This window comes from Saimiri boliviensis, chromosome 16 (assembly GCF_048565385.1).
Source record: "Saimiri boliviensis isolate mSaiBol1 chromosome 16, mSaiBol1.pri, whole genome shotgun sequence".
NCBI classification, from domain to species: domain Eukaryota; kingdom Metazoa; phylum Chordata; class Mammalia; order Primates; family Cebidae; genus Saimiri; species Saimiri boliviensis.
The window spans coordinates 33,731,983-33,747,349 of NC_133464.1; positions in this window are offsets into that span (position 1 = coordinate 33,731,983).

A 15,367-nucleotide genomic window follows, 5' to 3' on the forward strand; every position below is an offset into this window, starting at 1 on the left:
TGGAATCTCTATTGCTTTAAGTTGGAAATATATAAACTCACACACAGGGTCCAATTGGCTTTATATTTTAGAGACTTGCTTTGCATACAGCCTGTGGAGCACGTGTTTTTGTTTCTCTTTGCAAGTGCCCTGTGGCAGGGGATAATTCTACTATTTCTCTTTACAGTATCTGGGAGATCGAGCTGTGTACACAGTCTGAGTCCTCAATAAATATTGCTGAGAGGGAACAAGTGTGAAAATTTTTTTTTTCTATTTTGATTTATGAGCTTCTTAGAAAGGAGAGGGGAAAGATCTAAATAGTATACTTAAGGGATCTTATTTAACCCCTACCCCTTAAACAGATTAAAAGAGGAAAAGAAATAAAATACTCTTGAAGGTTGATTGAGGGATAAAACATCCACAGAACAAATTTTACTTACTCAAGTTTTATAAATCTCCAAATAGCAAATTTACATAAATTTGCTGGAGTTTAGATATATATGTCTGTCAAACAAGATAACTTTTAAAGAAAATAGTTTGGCTTTTTTTTTTTGCATTCTTTTCAGGTCAAAAATTAAGTTTTCAACTTAGCTTTTGCTCTCAGGAAAAAATATGCCATTTATGTTGTAATTGTTTAACAAACTCAATGAAGAGATCTCACTTCAGGTAAAACAACTCACAGGTCCCCTGAACCTCCATGTAAGCATAAAGAAAACTGTATTAGTGTGTTCCTATGCTGCTAATAAAGACATAACCAAGACTGACTTATTTATAAAGGAAAAAGGCTTAATTGACTCACAATTCCACATAGCTGGAGAGGCCTCACAGTCATGGTGGAAGATCTCAGGAGACTTATTCACTATCACAAGAACAGTATGGAAAAGGCCACTACCCATGGTTCAATTACCTCCCACCAGCTCCCTTCCATAACACATGGGAATTATAAAAGCTACAATGCAAGATAAGATGCGGCGGGGGCAGGGGGAGGGAGGCGGGACACAGCCAAACTATATTATAAGCCTGATTTTTTTTAATGCTGCTCCTACTTGGTGATATTTGAGGCCAGCCAAGGCAAAACTTATTGAGCACTTTCAGAACCCTTCTAGAGCCCTCCTTTTTCTTGGTGACCCCTGTATCTAATTCTCTCTCACTCCTGCCAGTGACCACACACTGGCCCTGTGGCTTAAGACCTTTTGCTATGTATCTTGGGCTATGCCCCATGTCCTTAAGTAATGCTTGGTCATGTTTTGTCTATCTTTAATTCCTTTTCTTGGTATCCTGAACTTTGCTATCCAAAGATTATCTGTTGATTCCAGAACCAAACAATGAAGATATGATTATTTATGCAGTTTTTCTAATGGGAGATGTATTATACTATGCTTCTCCTTTTTGCTTTCATTAATCAAATATATGTGAAAGTGAAAATGCCTTGCTACAAAACACAGAGAAAACACAGATAATCATTCATAAGAGAATAAAATGTTTTCAAAGTCTCTTCACCATTAACCCCACACATATGCACATATACTCACAGATGTACACACACACCTACATATATATAGATATTACATGCTTACTTGCTTTTTCAATTTGAATAATACTTAATTAAAATGTTTCATGTCAGTAAATGTATTTCCATAACATTTTTCTTTGTGTCTGGAAAGCATTGCACTTTGTGGATAAACTATCATTTATTTACACAGTCTCCTACTGTCAGGTATGTGAATTGCTACCCATTTTTGCTGTATTAAATTAATGGGGAATCTTATAATATATGTTTCTCATCCAAAATTTTTTTGAAAGCATCTTAGAATCTCCAAGTCAAAGATATGCATTAAAAAAACCCTAGTCACTTTTGGTTCTAGTATATTTTTATTACCAAAAGGAATGTATGTCCATTGTAAAATTCCAAATAGTATATAATAAAAAATATGTTCATCTTCTACCTGAACCTCCTGCTTCTCTCTGTTGGCAACCACTGCTGTGTATCTCTTTTATTGCTCTCTGGAAATATCCTATGCAAGCATATTCATGGAGTATATGTTTTTTTTTTAAATACAGATGGATATATATATATATCTTATAGATAGATATCTTATATAGATAGATATCATATATATCTTATATATAAGATATCTATCTATAAGATATAAATATCTTATATAGATATATAGATATAGATATCTTATCTATCTATATCTATATATATATATCTTTTTTTTTGTCTAATCTATCTTTTAATTGTAATTTTATAGCTCCCCACTGCAGCTGCCCCCCACCCTTCCCTTCAAGGACAAGGTTTGCAGGCTTCAGAGGGACCAAAAAATTAAACAGTGTGTGTGTGTGTGTGTGTGTGTGTGTGTATATATATATATATATATGTACAAAAGTTGGCATTTTTCAGTCCCTGGAGAAGAAACTCAGCATTCCTCTAATATCCCACCCATTCCTCTCTGAAGAAGCCAACTACTAAGGCTGCATGAACATTTTAGTGCTGCTGTTTGTGGCTGTGCTCCTCAGAGACATTTCAACCTTAGGTCCTTCTCCATGGAAAGCCATCATAATTCTGCCTAATCAAATCTCTCTATTTCTTTGCCCACCATAGCACCTGCACTTCTTACCATGATTTTCTTAATTTATTTCAGACTTTTCTTTTAGATATCTTAATCTTTTTTTATCTTCAATGTAAATTCTGTGAAAGCAGTTGATAATTTTGTTCACTGCTATACCCCTCAATCTATCTACTCCATAGTAACGACTTAAATTTTTTTTTGTTGAAAGAATGAGTCCATTGAGTCAAACAACAGAAGTTTCTAAAAATCTCCATACAGCTTGACATAGTTCCCCATCACAAAGTTTGCACCATTGTATTGTGTTTCGTTACTTTCTAACTAAAGCTGGGATTAAAAAAAAAAATCTGTGTTTGAAGGACGAACTTCAGAGGGTGTGTGAATCCCCAGGGCTTTCAGGCCAGGTCTGGGGTACATGTGTGAATACTCATTTGCTGGGGTGGGAGGAGGAGAAGGTTCCTAGTGCTTTTGGAAACTAAATGGTTAATTCTATTTAATTTTACTCTCAACAATAATTTAGCATAAAAGATGCTGAAACAGATGTATTGGAAATTTTTTTTTCAGAGACTGGCAAACTAGGTGTGATCCCTTGGCTCTAGATAAATATCTAGATTTAAAAGTAGATAAAACTCAAATTAATCAGAGTTTTTGGTAACTATAGGGCAAGCAGTGCTATGGGCAGCAAAAAAAAAATTCCCTTACTAGTTGGAACCATAATCTTTCTTTTTGGTTGATAATGATGATTGCAATTTTTCTTGAAAAAAAATTAAAGGGTGACATTTGCACATTCACTTTGAAAGAGAGATAAGCCTATATTATAAAACATTAAAAATAAAATGTATTATTTTGATCAGTGTCACTTATAGATTAATAAAGTGGATGAAATATAATATTTTACAATTTAAAATTTTCATGTGATCTTTCTGATTTTAGAAAAGAAGAATCTGAGTGTAAAGTGGATTAATAAAATGATTTAATCACATTTTTAATGTTTCTCTCTTCAAAGAGAATTTCTAATGTTTTGGACATAAAATTGCTACACGTGTGAAACTGTGGGGATAAATGAAAACGCAGAGTGTGTTATTTTTGAGCAGGGATTTTTTTTTTCCATGTGATAGGAAATGGGACAGTGATTTGTCTTCAGGTTAAGTATAGCACTGAGAGGATGGACAGTTCAAAACCCAAGAAAGTGGACTGCTGGAAAAATATAATGAGGAGGAGAAAACATTGGAGCAAATGTTTGAGAAAGCTGTTAGAAAGTAATAAATACAGAAATAACATCTTGTTTTCAGAATAAATATTAACACATCACTCAGGTACCAAAAATCATTTAGGAGAAACAAAGAGGACTGGATTAAATGAATTTGGGGATTTTAGGAAGGAATTGTTTGGCCTTTTAAACAGGATATTTTCATTCATTTATTCATTCAATATTGATATCACATCTATTATATCTTAGTGCTAGGTATGTAGGAAGACAGACCACTGGCAACTTGGGTGAATGCCAGGGAGGTTAGAGTGTTTTAGGTCTTTAGAGAAAAAGCTGAAAATGGGACAGGCACTTACCATGGTCAATTTTATAATCAATTAAAATTATACTTTTTCTATAACCCCGATACATAGGTAGGAAAAATAAGCTAACAAAAGGCACAAGATCCTGGACCTCAGATTCTGCAGCTTAGCTGAAGTTAACCTCATTATTGATGTTCATCTAGACTTTCATTAACCTCTGACCCATGTTGAATATGCTTCAGGTGAAAAGTAGTAAAGATTGTATTGTAATATGAACAAATTACCCTGTTAAAATTTTAAATGTTTACTAATGGAACAAAGGCCAGGTAACACATACATGGAGTAATTAGACAGTAAGCTGCTATATGGGAGCCTATTAACTGCAAAATGAGTTTGAACAGAGATTGATTTTTTTAAGCATTTCTTGATTAACAAAGAATGAGCAAGATAAATCTGAAAAATGAAGAGTTACATTGAGTTTTAAATGGCGAGCAAATTGGAAACAGAAGTTCACTGTTTATTCACTACATGAAAATGATCCAACATGGTTAAACACATTTCACATTTTACATTTTATTATCGGAAGTGAAACATCCGCATTTACATGATTGCCCGAAGTTATGCTGTATGTTAAGATGAAAAACTTATAATAAATATCTAAAATGTGATATTGCCATGTAATGGTTTTAATGGTTCAACAATTGGGAATGAGAGAGTCCTTCTATGAGCAACTTTTAAAAGAATGTCTACTTAGAACACATTCTCATATATGAAATAAGCTTTCCAGTTGCCCAACGATATTTATTAATTATGTGTTTGCTTTAGTCCTAGATTCAATATTAGAGCTATGATTTTTATAATAAAATTGTACATTTTTTATGCAACTAGGCCACCTCTATGAAGAAGCTAAAAATTTGCCTGATGACAGCTTAGATTGGTTTCAGAGACAAGTCATTATTTATCTTTTGTTTTCATTTTCTTTTATAATCTGAGATAATTGGCCAGTCTAATGGTTGCCCTATTTATGGTATAGTTTTTATAACTTGACCGAAACTATGACCTTTATAAACTAATATGTTTGATGTACCTATACAAATTTGTTTGGGTAAATACCTTAATAAAGAAATACCTCGAGGCCCAGGGTATGGTGGCTCATGCCTGTAATCCCAACACTTCAGAGGCCAACGTGGGTGGATCACTTGAGTCCGAGATTTCAAGACCAGCCCCAGGTTGGGCCCAGTGGCTCATGCCTATAATCCCTGCACTTTGGGAGGCCGAGACAGGCAGATTACTTGAGGTGACTTGAGGGTGAGACCAGCCTGGTCAACATGGTGAAACCCCGTCTCCATTAAAAATACAAAAGTTAGCCAGGCGTGTTGGCACATGCCTGTTGTACCAGCTACTTGGGAGGCTGGGGCACAAGAATCTCTTGAACCCGAGAGGTGGAGGTTGTAGTGAGCTGAGATCACACCATTGCACTTCCAGCCTGGGCAACAGAGAGAGACTGTCTCATCAACAACAACAAAAAACAAAAACAAGCCTGGGCAACATGACGAAACTCTGTCTCTACTAAATATACAAAAATTAGCAGGGTGTGGTGGCACAGGCCTATAGACCTGGAGGCAGACGTTGCAGTGAGCCAAGATTGTGCCCCTACACTCCAGCCTGGGCAACAGAGGGAGACTGTCTCAGAAAAAGAAAAAAGAAAAGAAAAGAAAGAAAAATAAAAAATAAAAAATACTTCTCTCTCTCTTCCACCCTTCTTCTCTCTTCTAACCTTTTAAATGTTTTCTTCTCTTATTACCATTTTCTTTTAAATAAGTGGCAGCCCACTTAGTCTTATCTAATCAGATTAAAAAATTTTTCAGCATGTAAAATAACCCTTTTAACAGCAGGGTAATCTAAGAGAGTGACATTTAGAGTTATTGCCTTGCCTCTCTGTGTGAAGCGACTTGTGAATCTGGGTACAGTGAGGAAGTCTCCTCACAGCGGGTGGCTGGGAGCTTACTTTTAATGCTGACTCTGCTGGTTGTCTATCTCCCTCTGCCTCTCTTTTGTTCCTTTTCCCTTTTTGTTTCTTTTTAACTCAAACAGTAATTATTAATATCATATAAAATAATGAAACTCCCATGGGAACTTTAATGCTAATATTGTCCCTCTGAGAAACAATGAGCTAAATAATCATTTTAGACATAAAAACCAATAGAAATGAATGCAATGTGTGATAGGAGTCCTAGCAGTTTGTTGTGTTGATTGCTGAAGTTCAAAGATGTGTGAGCCTGTCAGCTGGACTGGAAGGGGTGGTCCCCTGAAAATTTCTTTTTGGGAGGGACTAGGGATCTTAATAATAGATAACTCATCCTATGCAAAGAAGTTACTATGCATAAGAAGCTTGATCCAATAACAATACCTAGGACTCCTGAAGAGAAGGGAGTCTCTGGGTCTTTCTCAGGTGGTAGTGTCTATTACCCAGGCAAATTCTTTCCTCTCTACCAACTGGACACATGCCTGAGTCTTACAGTGACTCTTGAAGAGAATCTGTAAGTTAAAATAAAAAGACCTGCTAGACAAAGTGAAGACTGGAGACACAGCATAATGTTTTGTTTGCAGCCATTTGAAATAATGTAATACACAAAGAGAGAGAGAGACATTCTTATCCATTTTACAGGCCAACAGCCAATGACACTGGTTCTTCATGGGCTCAGATGTATTAGCAGTAGTAGTAAGCTATGGTGTGTGTGAGAGTGCCCAAAGACAGTACTGTATCCAGCAGGCCCAGTACTTGGCAGTTACAGATGTATGTCCTGGAGCAGACCCAGTGCTTGGCAGTTACAGATGTATGTCCTGGAGGGGCAGTGGCATGCTCTAAAGATGAAATGTGTGGTGCTGAAGTCAGCAGATACAGCATGCTGGGGAACCACACCCATGTGAGAGCCAGTTGGATATAACTGAAATACATAGAGGTGAGGGGCTTTACAGAGGTCTTAACTATTGTAGGGGGAAAGCAGTGATATTTGCTGTTACTACTACAAATTGACTCTACTTGTTACCAGTGTGACTCCTGCAGAAACTCGGCCACCCAGAAGTAGCACACAATAATGCTGCCATACATCAATATTTTAGTTCCCCATCCCATCTCCATTCAGTCCACTTTTTGAGAAGACAGAATAATGAGTGCTACAAGGAGAAAAATAGGTCACCAGCTTGATAAGGAAGAGGATAGATGGTGAAATGTTGGGGGAAAAGAGCCAGTAGAATTAACAAAGGTAATTAAGGTAGCAGAAGCGAGAGAAGCTGGCTTTCACGTTGCCGAATATATTTCAACTGAGCAAAAAGGAGAGTTATTCACATAGATGTATTCACAGAAGGCAGAAACAGAGAACAAAAATAACCATGAAAACTGACACTGGAAATTAAAGAAGAGGAGGAAATAGAGTAGTTAATTCTTGTCTTCAGCCTAGTTTTTTTTTTTTCCAAGCTGAAAAATGACTATGAATTATATAAGCAAAGCTAGAATAAAATTACTGTAAAATGATGCTAACTTTTTAGCAGCTTCCTTTAAGTGAATCCTCCTTATTTGTCAATTCACCAGCCAAGCATACATGACATTCATTTTTTTCCTTCCCTGAACTACCCACAGATTGGGTAATCTTTGTGCACTGAAAGCATGTATTTCTTCATGCATTGGTGCATGCTCAATAGGGTTGTCCTTTTTCCAAATTATCATCTGCTTGCCTGGGCAATTTCCATGAGCAAATATGGGTATTTGCACACGCAAATGGAAGTGCATGAAAATCATATGTGTTTGGTATTAGTGGGCCCAGCCAGGGTTTGGCTTTTTGGAGTGGTAAATGCTGCACGAATTTCTGAGGAAGCTTCATTTAGCAAGCACAATTCACGAGCCAAGCCAAGGAGTTATAATTCCATTAGCCAAATATCCCTTTGTGAATAAAATAGATTTTTTTTTAAGGACCTGGACTTGCAGAATGGTTTAAAAGGCAACATTTGACTAGGATATGGTATAAGCTAACTGTTGGCTCTGAAGTATTTACTGTATGTTATGGGGGTGAGATTTAGACCAAAACTTTCCATTTCCTCTTAAAGCATCACTGGAAAGATTCTATAATTATGAAAAACAAAAGTGAGAGCTTAAACATTCAGGTTTATATGATAATATAATAATTATTAAAAAGCCAAATAATACCTGAAATGCAGAAGATTACAAAAATTAGCAAAGATTAGCAATTATACAGAGCCAAGCTTCCTCTCAGTGGACATATAGTATTTTAATACTTTAGGAAATCTATTCACCATTTTACCAGTGCAGCATCCTAATGCATATGTCTTATTGCTATGCTCACACACGTCGGTATTTTGAGGAATCTAGTAATTTCTTCTCACCAGAAATCTAGCCATGGCTTAAGAAGCGACTGCCGGTATCTTTCATTCTGGAACCTTTTAAAACCTCCCAGTTCACAGACTCTTAAGTCCAAATCTCGCCTTTCATGACACCAGCACAAAATCTTAAATGTATTTTACAGTTTGTATTTTCACAAAAAACTTTTCTTAGTTAAGCAGTTCTGAGGCATCATTTAGGAATTTCTACTTTCTTAATACATTATTTATCTTTTCTCATTACTGTTTTTTTAAATGAAAAATAATATTTTACAAAGCAGGAAAGGGAGGTTATATTGGACCTTCCCAATGCAAAATAACTGATTAACAAGTGAAAAACTGAATCAATCAGCTGGAATTGTTATATACCATAATTAGTAATGGATCAAATGATGTTTCTCTATTATTTCTCATCAGCATTTTTTTTTGAATTGAGGTGGCAGATTGAATTTTCCAAAGAGGGCTACAATACAACTTCCTGCCCTACCTGTTTTTCTAGAACCTTGCCACTGCCCTGTCAGGAAAGAATGTAAAATTCCCTCCTCTGTGAACCTGGGCAGCTTATGAGTTGCTTATCAATGGGAGAATGCAGTGGAAGTGATGCTCTTATAATTTCTGAGGCTGGGTCAGAAAAGACAGTGCAGTTCTGCTTTGTTGGCTAGCACTCGTGGCTCCTGAAACTCTGGCCCACCATGTAGAAGTCTGATCATCCTAAACCTCCATGCTATAAGGAAGCCCAGGGCACAGGTAGAGGCCACTTGTTAGTGCTCCTGCCAACAGACTGAGGTTCCAGGTGACAGCCAACATCCATCACCAGGAATGTGGTGAAGATGCTCCAAATGACTTCAATCCTCACTTATTGATTCACCCCCAGCCTTTGAGTCTTCTAGCTGGGAACCCCAATGTTACAGAGCAGAGTCAAGCCATTCCCATGGAGCTCTGCCTGAATTACTGGCTCACAGAATCTACTTGCTCAATGTAATGTGCATGTTCACTGCTAAGTTGGGTTGCAGTTGGCCCTCCATCTGTATCTATGGGCCATATCCCCGGTTTCAATAAACTGCAGATCAAACACTTAAAAAAAATTATAAAATTACAGTGTAACAACTATTTATACAACATTTACCTTTTATTGGCTATTAGAAATAATTGAGACAATAGCAACTATACTGGAAGTTGTGTGTAGGTTATAGGCAAATACTGTACCATTTTACATACAAGACTTGAACATTTGCAAACTTTTGGTATCTGCAGGGGTTCCTGGAACTAATCCCTTACAGATACATAGGAATAACTATAATTTGTTACATAGCACTAGTAACCAGAAATGTCAACAAATCACTTGAGAGAAAATGTTCAAATCTAAACAGCCAGAAAGCATCATCTCATATTTCAGAGTCCATTTGGGATAAGATGTTGGGCTACTCATTTCCAAAATCCAGTGGTATTTCATAATTTTTCAGGGAGAAATTCCACTGGTTAATTATTTTTAGGTTGACGTTATCTATTTTAAAATGTTCTAGCTTAAAAAAAGCATACACAAAAGTTTATTTTTTAAAAAGATCTCATTAGTAAATTGATCAGACTAGGGGATCCATTGCACAGAGTGCCCGTGGAACACAATTTTGAACATAATTTGAGCTTGGGCAACAGGCAGTTTGCCAGCATATGTGGATGTGGTGCAGCTGCTCCCATTCCATTTTCACGCTTCTTTTCCTTTCTCACCTCCTTTCTTTTCCCTCTTCCTAGCCAGTGCCCACTTACAAGGTGGCTGTTGCATATATGTGGTATTAAGTCATATATGATAAAATGCAAAATGAAAGTAACTAATGTCCGGTCTCTCTTCCTACATGTATCAGATCATGGGAAAAGTTACTTATATGTGAAATAAACATAAACTTTTAATTTCACCTCATAAGTCATGATGAGAAAAATCCAATAAATTCTTTTCACCAAATATTTTGAATCTGACAGTGCCTAATGCTAATGATGAAAAGACAGATCCAGAAAAACAACAGAAAAACACAGCAAGAACTTTCCAGTATATAATACTCATATTTAATGGACACAAAAAAGAATGCTGAGAGAAATAAATAATTAGAAGTGGAAGACAGAAGCATAAGATAAAGAAATAAACTACAGTGAGAAAAAAATTCTCAGCCATAGCTCCTCTATTCCAAGCAATTCCCATGTGTCCATAAGTGAACATGAGGCTCCTACAGTCTTATATACATCATTTATATGATGGTCAAGTGAGAAATGGATTGGGTGAAAGTATGGGAGCCAGTTAAGACTGGATTGGTAATATGAGTTACTATAACTCTAGAGCACATAGGCTTAAGAATTGTGCAAGTGAGGAGTCAGTAAAGACATGTGAGGTCCTCATCCAGTTTTATATTTTTACATGTGTGCTTCAAAATAGTGATACTTTCAGAACAAATTTCGGGGGTAATTTCTGTGTTGAATTCTCCTTGCCTGTAAAGGAAACTCCATAATTTACAAAAAGGCTTAAAATTTGTCTTCTTTCTTTAAAATCTTGCAATACCTGGCATGACTCATTATTGTCTGTAAGTATACCTCCATGGCAACAGAACGTTCATAAAACAGACCCTTCTTTCTACTGCTGCCTTGCTTTCTTGGTGACAGGGGACCAACAGAGGGTGGAGTGAGTGAGCCCCAGGGTGGAAGGAAGGGAAGAATGAGGGTTCCTGGCAATCTCTGTTGGTTCTTAGTGGTCATTAGACCATCAGACCAGTGGTAAATGCTGCTGCAGGAAGGAAGAAAGCAGCATCTGCTATCTGTACTCTGCAAAAGTGTTGGTTTCTGTCAGGGGCGGGCGGGTTGGGTCAGGATCCAGCTGGTTCTTTGTGGTTGCTATGTTTGCATCTTGGTCAGGATCATGGCAGAATCTAAGACTGGTTTGCCCCTCCAGTCAGCTTTACTTTGCTCTTTGGCCAAACTTCTATGTCCTTTTACGACTGTGGGAAAGTTGGTCTGAAGTTATATCTCTCTACTTCTCTGCACTACCCTGTGCTCTAATCTCCCAGATTTGTTTTGAATTTGTAATGCTCTTAAGCTATTAGAACTTAGAAAAACCATTTCGTTTTCAACAAATTTGAGTTTTAAGGCTGTAATCTTAGAAAAAAGTCTAATTGGAGACTCAAAACTGAGCAAGAACTGCTTTATTTTAGACTGCCACTAATATCTAAAGTGAGAAATGCCATTGTTTTAAAGAATGGGAATTCGCAGGGAGACAAGATTGAGAGAATGCAAAAAATACATTGCAAACTATTTCAGAAAATATTATCCTGACTCATTTAAAAGAGTGTGTGGAGACAGTTTACTCTGTGTGTTTGGTTAAATACATATAAACTTTCTACTGAGTGTGCTTCATAGGCATTTGCCAGTCGGCTATTGTTACCTTCTGTCTGTTTCCTCTACTATTCTCAAGTTTAATATCAAAAATAAAACTCAAAAAAGAATTTACATGAATTTCAGAGAGGGCTCATTGTGGTCTCAGGTTTTCAGCTTACATCGTCCTGCACTCAGTTTCTTGAGTAATGAGACTGTTTTGTTCCAGCATCTAACATGGCAATGGACATATAGGAGGTGTGCAATATATATCTGTGGAAGCTGGGAAATCATAAAATTACCGAACGCTGGAATATTCATAGCTTTTTTTCTCTCTCTCTTTCAACCCAGTTCCATTCCTGCTTGTCTGCCTTACTCCTTCTCTTAATCATTTTCCCCCTCTGTGGATATCTGTCTTGGCCAGAGTGGTTCCTGGAGTTCGGAATGCCTAAACAGCACAGGCAGGAAAAGAACAGATCTAAGGGGCTGGAGGTTGAGAGAGATGTCCTAGGGGAAGAACAAAGTTAGTAGACCAGAAATTGTGGGGAAGGAAGTCAGAGGCTGGGTGGACAGTAGAATTGGGGAGGGAGTGGTGACTGGAATACCCCAGGTTTGCAAGCATATGATGTGCCAAAAATGGACTAGGAAAAATAGATATGAGAAGTTTGGCTGGTGATTATGAACAAAATTCTCTTTAAGATTTTACACCACACAAGTGAAAACTGGCATTCCTTGTTTTTATTTATAGTTTCTTCGTGGTTTTCGACTAAATTTCTTTAAAACAATAGACATGGCTTAACAGTTTTAATGTGCTATAAAGGGCTATAAAAGAACGATCTTCCTTTACAGGAAGGTCTCATCTTCTCTTCTTCCCCCTGCTAGTCACTAACATTCATTGAAATTTACTCTATCTAGACACTGTGCTAAATATTTGCATGATCTTTTTTAGTTTTCACAGTAACAGTTAGAGGCAGAAATTATTATTTATATTCTTCCAAAGAGAAAAACAAAGCTAAGAGAAGTTAAGCTGCTTATCCAGGTCACACAGTGACAGACCCAAGATTTGAACGCAGTTGCTCCTAATGGAAAAATTCAGATTCTTAAGTTCTATGAGATACTCCTGAATGTATTAATTAATAATGTTTAATAGTAAAGTTCTAGAACCATGAAAGGACTGAGAATTGCTGCTTTCTGTTCTATGATATGGCTAATGATTCATACTACATGATTTTGTTTTTCCTTTTGTGCTTTTCAAAATGCATCTGGGTTGCAGTTACACAAGTTGCCAATATACTGGATTTTCTGGATTGTGTCTTTTTTAGAGATTCACTGTGACTTTCAAAGAGTAGTTGGGGAACCTCTGGAAATCCCTGTGACAATTTTATGAGGTCTTTGAAGTCCTCAAACTACGTGCCTGCAGACGCAGACATTAAAATCTTGCTGTCTTCTATTAAGACGATGCTAAAGAAATTTACAAAATTTAAAACTGCTTCTTTTCTTATAATCTTTTTTTTGCTTTGGAAAATATAATTGTTAATAAAAATATATTACTATATAATAAGTTTATTAAGTCATTTTAAATCACTTAATTAATTAGTATTTAAAAAATTTCTCAGTTTTCATTTCCAGTACTGTAAATATCAATGTAAATAAAAGTTCTTTTGGTTTCCAGACAAAAAGGCAAGAGAACCACTAATGGAGTTACTTACAAATCCATTTAGTGTAATGTTGAACACCCATTATGCTCAATCACTGTGCTAGGTGGAAATAAAAAGGTAAATCTGACAGAGGCTTAGCCTTGGAGTAGCTCCAAATTTTACCTGTTAATGACATGTAAAGATAATCATGGGATACTTAGTACTACTATGGCAAAAATACAAACAAAATGCAAACCTTTCTAACTAAATTGAATTTAGCTTCCCAACTGCAATTCTGTAATACCTGAGGTAATTCCAACATCCCTATTTTATAAATAAGGAACATGAAGCTCAGAGAGAAAGTGATGTGGCCAAGGTTTCACAGCTAGTGAGTGGTGAACCAGGGTAGCCAATTCAACCCATAGGATGTACTTGTATTATTGTCATAATTTCCTCACCTGTTAGTGTTCATCTCCAATATTCTTGGATTGTAAAATAAATACAAGTGGGAAGAGGTAGCATGGGGAGAAATGACAGATACAGGTGAGGGGAAGGAAGGCAGCAAACCACACTGCCATGTGTGTACCTATACAACAATCTTGCATGTTCTTCACACGTACCCCCAAACCTAAAATGCAATAAAAAATAAAATTTAAAAAAAAAAGAGAGACCAGCCTGGGCAACATAGCAAGACCCTGTCTCTAAAATAAAAATTAATTAGCTGGGCATAGTGGAAAAAAAAAATCTCAGAATTTGAACTGTTAAAGGAAAGTAAATGAACAAATCTCTTTGGGACAATTTGTAAAGTATATTAGTGAACCTTATTAAACAAAAGTTCAATTATTTTGTATAAATAATAAATTATTTCTTAGAGAAGATTATTTGTTACTCATTTAAGATGTTAGTATGTGAATTTTCCCTTTACTTGGGCAAACTTGTTAAGTTGAATATATGCAGTAATGTCTTAAGAGGAATTTCTATGTTTCCACTTTTATTCAATTTCGTTAAAATGTAAGAAGAATATGACTTAAAAAACCGAACCTCCAAATAAACATACAAATGCATAAAGTAAAATGCAATAAATCTACTGGGAAAATCACCCCGTGCCAACTGATAGGATTTCACTTTGTGTAAAACCATGTCCATTTCAGATGATGCTCAGTGCAATAAATGTGGCTCAGCAGAACTTTTATTCAATAAGGAAACCCTCACAAATACACACCTTGTGCATTTTACTTGATCTGCTGTAGAAGTGCATTTTGTTGAAACATAACTTTTAAAAGCTTATGAAGACATCCCATATATTCAGAAATAGCATTCTTGCAGGGGAAAAAAAGCAACAGCAGCCCCACGAATCCTTTAATCATACGCATTAAAGATGATCTGTTCAGAGACTGCAAGGCTGCTGACTCAAGTTAACATTTTCTTGGCTTGCTTCTGGGCTGCTACCTATCTTTGCATGTGTATGATGCTGATGTAAAATGACATTTGCACCTGTTGTTGCCATCCTATGTTAATTAGCATAGTGCCCTAAGTAGTAACCAGGCCATCACATCCAAATAGAAGCCATTAACATATTGCAGCTGTCATGACTAAGAAAGATACTGGAGCTGGGAGATGTGCACATCCCTGCATACCTTGGCTCAGTTAGCAAAGCTCTCCCAATTGGAGTCACTTGGGAGAGGAAAAGAAGCATGGGATGTAGCCAGTCAGGAGTGAAAGAATACATTTTTACTGCAGGTTTACTTTCATGTATTATGCATAGCCTTCAAGGTCACTGCATGATCATTTATAAGATTTTAATGAGATATCAAAGCGGAAAGAATGGAATATAATTAATGGAACCTTATTGAAAAGATAGACAGGTATTATAAAAGCCTCAAAATACAATGCAATCTTCCAAATTCTAGAGCTAAGTAGGAG